The following is a 14,580-nucleotide window of genomic DNA, read 5'->3' as shown; positions in this document are numbered from 1 at the left end:
TTTTCTGAATTAAAATCTATCTGCAATTTCTCCGCATAACCTTCCAACTGATCTCGTCCTTGATGTTTCCTTTGACAACATTCTTCACAATTCACGACTTCTTCACTTTGTGCCATCTACAAACTTGCTAATTAAACCATTTACATTTTCAGGCTAATCATTTATATGTATTACAAACAACAGATGTCCCAGCTCTGACCCTTGTGGAACAGAGGCACTGGTCACAGACCTCCAGCCACCAACATACCCCTACACAACTGTTACTGGGAGAAATATCAAAGAGGAGCCTTGAGTTCTGTGCTGAACAGCACGACCAATGTTTATTCAGAGCTCCTTACTAATGCAGGATGGAAGAGTTCCCTCTCTGGAATTCTGTGGCTCCCCCAGTCATGTCCAGCATTTGGATGTGTTTCTTTCATACGTTCCACTAATATTTCCCCCCTGACCCGATCTCCTGGTTTCGGGATGTCAGCTCGGATGTTTATGAGCTCCCTTTCCCAGTCTCTGATTCTCTGTCCGTCTGCAACTTCCCCTCTCAGCTCATGCAGTTGCTTTGTCAGTTCTTTCACAAATTGTTTCACCCTATCCTTGCCATTGTACATCTCCTGCCCTCCCACTACCATAGCCTCTGGCAGCTGCATAGTCCATCCGGTCACTAATTCAAAGTGGGATTGCTCAGTTCCCTTTGCTGGAGTTGACGTCAGTTTCATTAGGATTGTGGGGAGTACCCTAACCCATCTCGGCCTGTCTCTGTCAGGGCCTTAGTCAGACTAGCTTTCAGTGTCTGCTTCATTCCTTCTACTGTCCCTGAGCTCTGGGGGTGGTATGTGAGATGGGATTTCTGCTCAGTACCAAACAGGCCACAGAGCTGCTTAACTTCATTTCCTGGAACATGTGTCCCTTGGTCAGAATCTGCAGGGGAATGCTTTCGCCCACTGAGTAAACCTGTTTATTAAGACCCAGCAGGATTTCCTTCCCTGGGATTGGGATGGGGGTGTATGTAAAATCCATCTGTAATTGTTCCCGTGGGCCCCTGGGTCCCTGCGACTGCCTCCATTTTATCCTGATTGTTTTCCCTGGCTCACACTGTGTACAGACTACACCTCTTCGACATAACCTTCTTGTTCCAGAACACCCCTGTAGTTGATCATCCAATATTGCATTTTATCCTGCTCACTATGGGCCAGCCCATGATATGTGTTTAATAATGTCTGTCTTATACAGTGGCACTGCTGGATCATCCTATGTCCTATTACTGCCCCACCTTTTTCCCATTCCTGTTTCTCCTGCTGTGGGACTGTTTCTGGAAATGTCTTTCAACTTTCCTTTCTCGCTTCTGTAGCTCCTGCCACTGCATCCTTCTCAAATGTCTGTACTGTTTCAGTAAGTATGCTCACCCATGCTCACCAACTACCCCGTTGGTGTGGGGTTTCTACTTTCCTGTGAGCTCGAATCTTCATTATTGATGCTTCACTGGGAAAGTTAGCTGCTTCCACTAACTCTCTGACCTGTTCTTCATGCTCAATGTGGCCCCCAGTCAGCGTGATATACCTTCACCCAGCCCAGTCATGAACTATACCAAAGGCATGCTGACTGTGTACATTTTGCCTCCCTCACCCCTGGTTAATGTCCGCGCTTCTGCCAGGGCTCATGATGGTTCTCTATTTCTGGATAATTCCTCACAAAATTCCCACAATAATTAAACAATCACAATGTTTGCCTGATCCCTTTACGTTGTGCAGGTGGATAGTTTTCTAATCATAGCTTTTGTTCCCGCTGGGTCTGTTCCCTCTCCCTTCCTGATTTGATCTCCCCAATATGATGTCCCAGTTCCGTCTCTCCCTACCTTCCCAGTTACACTCTCTGTGTGTTAATTTTAAGTCTGGCCTGGCTAACCTGATACAATACTGTATAATATCTGGATATGTTCTTTCTCACCGCTTGAGGTGATGAGGTGTTGGTAAGATCAGTGTGATGAAATCCATCAAACACACATCGGTGGGATATACTGGAATATTGCGGGATCCCTGAGGTAATAGTGTCCTGGTGGACTGTTCTCCTCGGTCAGTAAACACCACTCTCTTCTGCAATTCAATGTCCACAGGTATTGACCCAGACTATTTCCAGCTTCTGTCAATCTATCACTGTTACAATTACTGCCTCTTCAGCCCCAGCTTTGATGAGATCCCATTTGTGTGGGGAGTGAGAGGACCCTCGATCTCTACAGAGCCGATAGATAACAACCCACTTTCCTGTTTGGGTTACGCACACTGCTGAGTGGGTCCGAGCTATAACCCACCAGATTCTCTGACTGTCCCAGTCTCCCTGCAATGTACCTACTCTGGAGAGGTTGCCTCTCCTTTTCTTTCTGTCCCAGTCCTGCCTGGAGCATCCCCATGTTTAAATTCGGGTGTTGATGTCAATAGTTGCCATTTTAGAATAAATAGGAGCAATTCCCAGAATGGTCCCTTCTTGAGTGTCACACCTCCATATCTGAATACATTTTGTCATACTCCCGGTCTCCATCGGGGCAGTTTTGCTTCATCCAGCTTCTTAGGTAAACTCTCCGACTGCTCTCATTATAGTAATTGAGGGGGTGAGGGGTAAATCCTTATCGGTAACTGACAAAGATGCTCCGGTGTTAGAATCATGCAAGTGTTGGCCCCTGAACACTCGTCAATGAATATTCATGAGCTATGCATATACCTACATGAACACAGGCCACTCACAAATGAACACCTATCTCCCACTCTCTGCCTAAGTTCCTTGTCGATGTGCCCTTTCCTGCTTCCCTTGTAACATTGTGGGTCTGATTACCCTCCCTGTACTGCAGCTATTCCCCTGTGTTTCTGTGTTTGCCTCAGCTCTCATGGCCCAATTCAGAATGTGGTTAGAATTATCTCCCACTGAGAGTTCCATGTTTATAATTACGGTTAAGTGGGGTCCCATGTCATCTTTTAAATACATCAAACCGATTTCATCACAGTTTGAGGTTTGGTAATCCCCCGTGGTCGTTACACACCTCAGGCTTCCTCTCTGTATGATCCTCGATATTACCCTTGGGCCCCTGAGTCACCAAGGTTATTTTAGCCCATTCAGCCTGTCCCCTCCCCAGTGTGTCCCTGTAATATCTGTAAATGACTGGAGGCACTGATCGGCTGTGCACAGGGGGAACCGGCTCACACCCCCACCCTTTCATTGCAGGGACAATTTCTGCTGTACACTTCAGGGCACCTTGGGCCGAGGGAGGGTCCGTGCATCATCTTCAGTGAGACCGTGTACCTCTACTAATTTATTCATATTGTCCCAATAAGGCCCATTATTACCATTTCTCTATCAGGCTGGGTGTTCATTCACCAACATCTGTTATTCAGCGGGTGAACGGTTCAGGTTTGGTTTCTGTCAGTTCCCTTTGTTGCTCCCTACTGTCTCAGTTGAGCTTTGATGCCCAGTGGTGCCATAGACACGGCCTTCTGGGCCTTATAGGGCGGTGGGTCATCCCACCCATTGTTGTCCCTCTGTGCATACGTGGACGCTTTGTCATCTAACCCGTTCCAGTCAGTGTCACCATCCTCACTGCCTTCTGAGGAGAGACGGGGCACAAGGTACCTCCCCCACTGTAACTACCACCTGGCCCTTTGGCTTTGAGGCCTCACGTCTGAGAGCCACCACATTCACTTGTTCTTGTTTCCCATAATAATGTAACTCAATCTGTCATTCCTGGATTCAAAGAGAACAAAATGTGAATTTGGTTTTACTTGAAATATTAATAATTTGACATTCACTTTACATAACTATAGAGGTGAAAATTCTACTGTGATTATTTAAGTGAATTTAACGTGATCATACAGTGAAAATAACTGATAATCAATGACAATGAATGAACTGAATAGTATGTGATTATTTGTACAAGTTCTTGCAATGAAAATTCAATTTTATTGAATGCTTGTCACCCATTACACCATGGGCATTATTATTAGGAAATAAAGTAATGGAAGGATATCAGAGAAAATAAATAGACTTTAATTTTAGCTTCATTGCAGTAATGGCCCAAAACAATATTTGGAAATATGGTTAAACTACATAACAAAGTTTCCAGTGTCATTACTGACATGAAACTATTTTAGTTTGCAAGTTGTTTTGCACTAATAATAATAGGAAATGAATTGTGATTTGGAATACACCATTTAAAATATATTTTGATGAGAATAATCAGATACATTTTTGGAGGAAATTAGGCATGGAAATAAATATATATTCATTGATATTAATAGTTTTAAAATGTTTGGAAGTTGACTGGGATTATTTGATTGAAAGAGGCTGCATGATTATAAAGACCAATTCGCTGTTTTCGTTGCATTGTTGGTTTCACTGGAATCTGTTGTGGTCTGAGCTCTTGTTGTGTGCAGTGGACTGTCATTTATAGCTTAATTAACCTGCGAGTTCCTGATCAGGTTTCCTTTGTCTGTAAGTGAGCAACTCACCTCCTTTTGTGAGGGGAAACAGATTCTCTTCAAAGGGAATAAGTGCCAGTTCACACTGAGAATGGTTTCTCGCACACACCATCAGCAGCAAAGGGTTTTTTCTAAAGAATTCCAATCTCTATCTACAAATCTAATTTGTCAGTTTGTGGAGGATTCAGCCCCATTGTTCTGAGCTTTTTTTATACAAGCAGTTGGTTCATTCTGGATTTGCCAAGAATGTTGTTTACTTTCCCCTTTTACTGTGATTCTGCAGGTTCGCATATTCTGTGAGTCAATAATGGTCAATAACTGAACATTGAATGGTCTCGACTCTAACAGAGCAGTGGCCTTGTTTTCAGCAAATTATTCACATTCCATTTCCTGGTTGTGTTGAATGTTACAGAAACAGGCTCTGAGCAATGTTTCCATTCACTTGTGTTGGATTCACTGACAACCACGTGGTCAGTCAGTTTCAGCAGTTTGAATTCAATAATCGTTTAGAATTATGAGTCGATTGATGAAATTATTCTCGATTGTCAGGAAACATCCAACTCGGTCACTGATGTCCTTTAGGGAAGGAAGCTGCCATCCTTACCTGATCTAGTCTACATGTGACATCTGACCCACAGCAATGTGGTTGACTCTTATCTGCCCTCTGGGTAATAAATGCTGCCCATAGCTAGTGGCACCTACATCCAGTGAATGAATTTTCAACAAAGCTCTCAGTCCTGTGTCATGTGAGAAAGAAGCAGAAGGTGAAGTTTCAGCCCCTCAGGTTCACTCCATCATTCAATAAGGCCAGGCCTGATCTGTTCTTGATTTGTGTTCCATCTTCCCCCAACGTCCCTTAACAAGAACCTATCAACCTGTATCTTAAAATACTCAGTGAGCCCACGTTCTGGGGCAGAGAGTTCCAAAGTTGCACAGCCCTCTGTGAGGAAATAAATCTCCTCATCTCTGTCCTGAAAGGGTGAATCTAATTTTAAAGCAGTTCTCTCGAGTTCATGTATGACCCACAAGAGGAAACATCATTTCCACGTCCTCCTTAACAAACCATTCAGGATCTTAGACACTTCAGTCATGTCACGACTCACTCTCCCAAACTCTGGCTGAAACAAATCCAGCCTGTCCAACCAATCCACATTTTATTACTGTCACACCGGGTTGAAATGTTGTGTTGTGTTTATTATGCAGTGAATGTGTTGTTCCACTGTGTGGGTTCTAAGAGTCAACGTGAGCCATACTAGCTTTCCTGTCTCACTGTGTTACATATATCGTACATCACTGTGGTGATCCCATCACTCCCTACCTCATATAACCAAAAAGAATGGCAGAGAGAGATCAAGAAAAGTTGTTAGAAAATTTGTTGTCGCCTAAAAGAGACTTGGTCTGTTTGTAGAGATTGCATTGTAATTGAAGTAACCAGTTAATGAAAAGTTACTGACAAAATATTTTAAGCGGAGATGCTGCTGGTGATGGAAATGCTGCTGGTTGGTATAAGAGAGGGCTGGGGGGAATACTGTACTGATGAGAAAGTTGAGCAAGGTAACCTTTTATCTTTCTCAATAAGAAGAGGCAGAGATTGCAGTTAGGACAGAGTTGGAGCTGTTTTGATCTTGCAGATATTATTTTAATATTTATTTGATGTGATTTGGTATTCACTGGCTGGGCCCAGCATTTATTTCCCATCCCTAGTTACCCTTAAGAAATTGGTGGTGAGCTGCCTTCTTGAACCGCTGCAGTCTACCTGCTGTGGGTTGACCCACAATACCATTGGGGTGGGGATTTCCAGGACATTCACCCACCGACAGTGAAGGAATAGCAATACATTCCCAAGTCAGGGTGGGTTAGTAACTTGGAGGGGAACTTGAAGGTAGTTGTCTTTCCATATAGTTGTTGCCCTTGTCCTTCGAGATGGAAGTGGCCATGGGTTTCTTGAGTGTTGTTAGGGCTGCACTAATCCAGGCAACTGGGTAGTATTCCATCACACTCCTGACTTGTGCCTGGTAGCTGTTGGGCAGGCTTTCAGGAGCCAGGAGTTGAATTACTCTTGTAGCCACTGTGTTTGTGTGGTGAGACCAATTCAGTTAAGACCAGACAAAATTATGCAAATTCCTTTTTCTATCAAATGTCATGGACTGTATCTTGTGGTCACTCTGATATTCACTTTCATTATCTCCTTATTTTCTTCCTAATTCAGACACAAATGTTTGAACATCAATCAGGATAAAATTAAATAAATTAAAAATATATGTTTCTACATGTAAACTAATCGAATGAAATACATTACTTCTGTATTGTCTGCATTTTGTGCAAAAGTCATTTCTTTTCAATCATTACTGAATGGTTCATTTATTGTCCTCAATCCATCAATCCAGCTGTTAGATTTTAGTCTTCAGTTTACCGATCTTAATGATGTCTAATCAACATCAGAGCAAAGTGCTTTTAAAATGTTGAGTCAACTTATTTGTTCTGATTACAACATTTATTATGAAATCATTATCCTTATAATAATTACATATTTTAGTCAGATACATATTTTAATTTAATCCATTGTAACAATACTATTGTTTTCAGGTCAAGTATCCCACAATGGAACCAATGATTTTGCATCCAACATGCTTTGAAAACTGACTTTTGCTCATTTGAATAATCACAGTAATCTCAGCCTTATAGGTTCAGAGAACTGTAATTACTTTTCACTGCAATGATTGCTGTTCATGTCTACACATTGCACAGTCACAAAGCAACATTAAATATCTCCTTCTTTGAAGTGACAAAAATCTATGTATTGCTAATATGTAATTATTGTTCAGTTCAGTAAGGGGTATAAATGTGCAATAATAGCTCAGTATGTGAACTGATGCGAATATATTGCAGTGTACAAACTCTCAGTCATTGTGAATATCAATTTTTATCTTAACCACGGAAAAACAGTTGAATTAATTCAATTATATTTCACTTTAATGCTCGCATTCATTGTATTTCTAATCACAATAATAGTTAACTATTTCATGTGACACAATTATTTAAAATTCATGTCACTTTTTCATGGACACAAAATAGAATTAACACCTGGTTTTGCTTTCCTTTACCCCTCACAGTCAAGTTTGAATTGTAGAAAGTTAGACTGAGACAGCGCGGAAACAGGCCATTCAGCCCAACTTGGCATTCCGGCCAGGTTTCCAAAACTAAACTAGTCCCATTTTCCTGTGTTTGTCCCATATCCCTCTGGAGGTTTTCTATCCATGTAACTGTCCGAAAGCCTTTTAGATGTTGTAATTGTACCAGCCGCTGCCTTTCCTCTCACATCTCATCTCAATATGCCAAACACACGTTGTGAAAAGAGTTGCCCTTCAGATCCATTTTAAAACTTTCCCCCTCACCTTAATAACATTCATACTTTAATCAGTGACCTGATGCAAATAAATTCAAGATATTGTGACCATTATAATCAACAACAGATACAAGTTGAGAAAATGTTGGATTGAAAAGTAATTCAATTGATACTTAGATATTTTCTAATCAACTCTGAGGTGCTTTGACACATCTCTGTTTAAGGTAGGAATTGAACGCCTGCCTCCTGGTCTATTAGTACAGACATTATCAGAGCCCTTCATAATGTTCCCATGCAGGAAGGGCAGGACTATAATCACATACTTACTGTGGTTACTCACAGGGAAAACTGCTCAGATATTTATCGTGATAATTGGACTAGGATTATATTAGACAGTTCCATTGTGTAATGGATAAAAATAATTACCAATTTCTAATAATGATGGAAAGAAGCGACAATGATCTTAAATAAATATAAGTCTCATGATAATCAAATAATTCAATATGTTTGAAGCAGTTATTCAAACACATAAATTAACATTGACCTGCTTTGTAATGCACATGAATTGAAAATAAAGCATTTGTCATTCAACGTGACTACTCAGCGAAAGACAACTTTCCTCAGTTTCACAAAATTGTGATTTCTAAGAATTCAAGATTTATTGTAAAAGAATCGATCAAACATTTGTTAATTCAGGTTTGTGTACACGAGAAACACATGAAATTTAAATAATGTTTAATGTGAAAAATAGCTCTTTTGTAATAATCAGAAATATAGAAATGTTAGCATTGAAGTGAAATACAATCAGTACAAGAACGCAAAAAACTGTGGATGCTGGAACTCAGAAACAAAATCAGTAATTGCTGGAAACCAACACAGCAGGTCTGGCAGCATCTGTGGGAAGCATTCAGTGTTAATACTTTGGGTCCAGTGACCCTTCCTCAGAATGTATTTCTGCTCACAGCCAATTCAATCCAACTAAGCTTCCACACTGAAAATTATTTTGCTAAGATTAAGCGATTGTAGAGTGCAATATTGTTTGTCAGTTGATGTATTGAGCCATTGTTCCACATCGACAGCTGGATATATTGCATTTAAACAACGATTACCAGTTAGACATTAGCAATAATTCGTTTTAAAATGGCTGAAACCAAATTTAAGGTTGATAAAAAATCCTTATTGCAAAGTAATTGTGCAGTATATCGGAAAAAAAAAACTGAAATATTGAAGTGAAAAATAATTAGCCATCTCTTAATTGATAAGGCTGATTAATAATCCTTCCATTAATATGAAAATTCAAATGAAAGAGAATGAGATAGTTACTATGAGTGTTGGGTGAGAAAACTTTGGTTGATTGCAGGTGTGTTGACCTGAAAAGAATGTTAATATTTCATTATGATACTGGCACTAAGAAATAATGGTTTCAACTAAAATGTGAATCTCATGATGGTGTGAGAATTGAAATGACAATTAAATAATAATTCATGTTAGAACTCAACACTTAAAATGATTCAACATATTCAAAGCAGTTTGTACCGGATATTCATGAAGATCAGTAAACTGACAATTAAAATATTGGGTTAATTTAAAACAAAAATCACAACTTCAGAGATTATTTATCAGAATTGTTTTGTCATTGAAAAAACTTCATTTATTCAAGAATTCTGCATTTCCTTCATTTTCTGTCTTTTTTCCACTGGGATCTGTACTGGAACCCTTCTGATAATAAGTCATTATATTTGTCTACTAAACCGGGTTGGATTGAATTTCTGCTCATGATATATAAATTTTGGAAAGTTTAAGACAACGTCTTCAGTTCTAAACAAAAACTCCTTTCCTTCTAAATTATAAGTATCAAACTACTATTTATAAATTACTCACTGATATGCGAGAAGGAACCAGAATGTTCTCAAACTCCATAATCCATTTTGTCCATCACAGATTTACATCTCCAGCTCCTCCCCACTCACCAACCCTATCCAATACCACCGTCATGATATCCCAGTCTCGTTCTCAGTTTCAGTGCATCTTCTGAATAAACCATGATTTGTGCCTTTGTTTAATCCGGATGCAACAGTTTCAAGTTCCTTCTAACCACATGTCCGTCACTAAATAATTGCTCTTGAGGATGTTTAACTTGTTCTCTGCACAGATGGGACAGCAGTTTATGGTGTTGAAGCCATTGACTCATACTCTAGAGTCACAGAATAATACTCTGTTGATATCCCATGAGGGAAATTGGTGGAATTTAAAAGTAACTATTTTCATTTGCTCTAATGGCCCATTTGCTTGCCCCAAGTCCTTTAGGGAAGTCAATGTGTCATTCTTCCCTTGTCAGGTTTCAGTGTGACTTCAGTGATGAACATGTGAGTGTACTGCACCTTCAAAATAATTAAAATCCACCAATAACTACCTGACAGCACCAAGTGTTTTGAAAAATAAATTTAGTGTAACATTTGGTTGAACAACTTAATTAACTCATTGTCTTAAGACAAAAATAAATTCAGCCAAACAGTTTGAATTACTCCTCAAAATATCCACCTCCAATCAAGTTTGAATTTAGTATATTGAGAATCTTAAAAGCCAATGACACGATCCAATGGTTTGGGGGTACAAGACTTTGGGAAATTGAACAGTTGCGAGGAGAGCTGCCAAGTTACCAGCATCCCACAATTGCCTGAAAAATAGCTCTCCTCTCGGTACCTCTATTGAGTAGTAACTGGTAAAGCTGAATCCCAAAGAAGAAAAGAAGACAGGAATATAGAGAAGAACTGAAAGTTTCTTGGTTTTGAGATTAGAAGTTTTGTTTTGTAGGTCTTAATTAGGAGTATAACCAGACGAGTATCGTGGGGGTGGGGGAGGTAAAAGATACGTTAGAGGAAGAAGTTGTAAATAGACGTTCGTCTATTATTCCCTGTTATGCTTTAAGAAATAAAGTTGTTCATTTTTACTTTAAATAGTTTTGGACTCTAGAATTGTCACAGAATATGCAGTGGATAAAACTTTTCCCTGTTGCTGGTTTTAAATTAAGCAGGATAATTTATCCTATGGTTGTAATGCTACAACCCTACAGGAATGTGTTTTACTCTTTGCTGTCCTGTGGAACAGCTGAACCAAACACTCAATTCAAGGTCAGCATAACATGCTGCCCTGACTAGGGCTGCATACATCCTGTGAGAGAAGAACAGAAGTAAAGATAGCTCCCTTCCTATATCTGTTTCCCGTATTCCTACAGCTCAGTTCTATTCAGGTCGGTGATCATTCCCTATTTTAGGTGAATTCAATCTCATTGAAATTCTCCCCGAGAGTGATGCACGTCTCCATACGCATCTCTGGTGTTGGATTTATTGATGCTAACATACAGATGTAAGGAAGTTATAAATTCCATGTCAGTCGTAGTGCATAGAGAAGGAATGGCTTTTTGTGGCACAGGGAAGAAACTGCGATATCAAAGTGAGAGAAAAGGTTTATTGCAATCATCCCTGAGAGTGTTGTTCAGGCAGTATTTGGGGTACAGTGGATAGACTTCCTCTCAAGTTTCAACAGACGAATCCCTGGGATGATGGCACCATGAGCAGAGAGTGAAGCTCAGTGAGAGAATAAGAGGTGGTTGCATTGAACCTTAAGGGGGATGGACAGTCACTCATGATGTTCTAACCAGGCACTGATACGGTGATAACTTCCATGGCTTTGTTTTTTTTTACTCGGGTTACATGGTTCTCAATAGGTAAGGAGCCTCTGAGGACGTCCCCCTCATCCCACCCCCACTCCACATGTTGATTGAGAGAGACAGAGGGTCAGTCATTGAATAAACTCTCCCCACATTAATACAGTGCATTTAGCGTGTGATCCTGCACTAAACGTCATGTTATCCACAATCCCGACAATAGCCACAATACTGTCATTCTAAAACAGATAACTATTCCCACCAGCATCTGACATCTATGGAGAACATGGGTCTGCCTTCTAAGAGATGGAGGATGCCTCTATGAGACATAACACAAAACATCTGGCTTCCTTTCTCACTGCCAGTGTTAAACCACGTTAAAGTCTCATGTGTCCCACTTGTAATAGAGCCACGAGGAACATCATGGAGTCGTCTCTGAGTGCATTCTCTGTTTCATTGATTTGTCAGGTTGGAGCATCAATGACACCCTCCTGTGTCTCGAGGTGCTGAATGGCCTCCTCCAGGTCCCATGGAACAGGTTCATGGGTCTGACGTAACCCTGCCTGTTCCTAGTTAACAGATTGATGTGGTAACCAGACTTCTCTTCTTCCTGTGGAACAGGCAGGAAGATTGAATGGGCTATCCCTCTCTTTGAACAGTAGCTTATATGGGCTGAATGGCTTCCACATATCCGTTTCTAACGCGCTTGAGATGCTGAATGAGCTTTTCGATTAATTGTGAAAATGTAAAGTGTCTGGACTTGCTGTTCCATGAATGTTACCGACACTTTAACGGCACAAGCATGAATGCTGTTCGGGTCTTACTGCACATAGGCACTGACTGGTTCAGGAGCTGAGGTGTGACACATTGTTCTGAACATTGGGTGGTCTTCAGTGACCATCCCCATTTCAGATCTTATGAGAAGGAAAGACAGTGATGAAGCAGCTGAAGATGTTTGTTTTGAGGCAGCTACCCTGAGGATCTCCTGCCGAGATGTCCCCGGACTGAGAGGATTGTCAGTCACCGACCACAAACATCTTTCTTTGTGCTCTGAAAGACCCCAAACCAGGGGGGTGGGTACACCTGATTCCCAATAAGCTCAAATAAGTAGGTGGTCCGGATGCCATTCTCATTCAAATAATGCCTTGTTATCAAGGCCATTCACTCTTTCCTGAGCCCCTGTTTTCACCTCTTGTTCATATCAATAGACGATAGTGTATGTATAGGGAGTATTTTCCTCTCACAGAGGGTAATCAATGCCAGGAATTATCTGGGCTAGAGATTGAGGTGAGTTATGTCACGGAAAGGATTCAAAGAGGTGGTACATGAATTTTTGACCTGTCAGGGAGCCTCGGCGTGTGAAGAATTGGATATTAAAGACGAGTTAATGCCAACAGTAGATCAGCCATGATGGTATACAATAGCTTGATCGTCCGAGTTACCTAATCTTGCGCCTTATGTTCTCATGTTCTGTAATTACAAAGTTAATGATTGTAATTATCCTGAACGATCTGTTATTGAATGTTGCAGTCAGAGAGAGTAAAGTATTTTGTGAGTCTCTGGGTGAGGTATGGGGGCTGTATTCACAGTGAATCTGGGTCTCCAACATGACCAACAAATGAAGCACAAGTTGCAGAGAGGAGACACTCTGTAAAGAGACCAGAGGTGTCTTTCAAAACCAACCTGGTTTTCCAAATAACATTTTCCAACCCACGACAAACCGTGTGTGACAGTCTTGAGTGATTGAATGATATCCTGTCTTACTGTGGAACCGGCATTTGGAGCAGGTGGCCTCCATCTGGTACTTTAAGGAGCTGTGAGGAGCTGAATGGAACATAGGAACATAGGAATGAGCAGCAGGAGTGGGCTATTAGACACTTTGTCACCGCTCCACCACTCAAAAAGTGATGTGATTGTGGTCTCAGCACCACTTTTCTGCCTGTACACCATTTTCCTACATTCACGTGTTTGTCAAATGTTTGAATACAACACAACTTTGAATAAATGTAATCATCCAGGCACCACAAACTTCTGGGGAAGGGAATTTCCATTTGAACAATACTTTGAGAATTTCTCATTTGTGCTCCAACCACTGTTGGAGGTTCATTGTTTCCTTATCCAGTCCCACTCCCCCACTGGTTACAACAAATTTTAGATGCAACCAGTTTAGTTAGGTGGCCAATGACATAGACATCAGAGTAGCTCATTTTCTGGAAAAAAATTGAGACACAGAACTTTGAACTCATAGCAAATGGTAAATCGGCAGTGTGTCCCAAACGTTATTCTGCCTTTGAAGTTATTTTGCTCACACAAGATGCTAGTAATGGGATTTCTTTCTGCAAGAGTTGGATTTGGCTGAATTCCGTTTCTTTCAGGCAGTGGGGAGATTCCCATGAATCCTCACCAGGAATCCTTCACGAATGGTAAAGATAACTCAGGGCTTTTATGGTCTCACGCTTTGCTATTGGGCGGAACAAAGGAAGAGAGAGGGATCAATCGGCTGCTGCTTCTCAGGCAGGGAACATTTTTCTCCATCTCCGTGTTGGAACATACAATAACATCAACTGATCACCAAACTGGACCATGTGCGATCTCCTGGAACATTCTCTTGAAAACCTGATTATGGACTATATGCAGGTGCATCATTGCTTTTGTTGTATACAGCGCCTTCCGATTGCAAACAAATGTTCCCACTTTATGAATTATTGACGTGCCTTCATGTATCTGTGTAATTTGTAAATATCGGTAGGTGTCTTCATAGTACATATGTTCATATATACACCTTTTTCTTAAAATGTATTCTCTAGCTTTAGTCTCCCTGACAAGAGAAAGTATGCGTCAAGCTGATGCACTTTTCAGAAAGTCATGGATGGTTCAATAATATTTCCCAGGTAAGTTCGAAACTGATAACTTCCTCAAAATAAAAGGCCCTTATTCCAGGAATGAGTAAAGGGAAACCTCTGTGAAAATCTTTGAAAAGAATTATATCCTGTTTTTAGTTTCTGGGATCAAAAACGCACGCAGTGTATCAGATGTGGTCTCAGCAATGCCCTGTACAGATGCAGTAAAGCATTCCTGATATTAAACCTGATACCCTTTGTTGATAACTGTAT

The sequence above is a fragment of the Chiloscyllium punctatum genome, chromosome 6 (assembly GCF_047496795.1).
Source record: "Chiloscyllium punctatum isolate Juve2018m chromosome 6, sChiPun1.3, whole genome shotgun sequence".
NCBI lineage: Eukaryota > Metazoa > Chordata > Chondrichthyes > Orectolobiformes > Hemiscylliidae > Chiloscyllium > Chiloscyllium punctatum.
The sequence above is the reverse complement of the archived record's forward strand: the minus strand, read 5'-3'. Positions refer to the sequence as shown.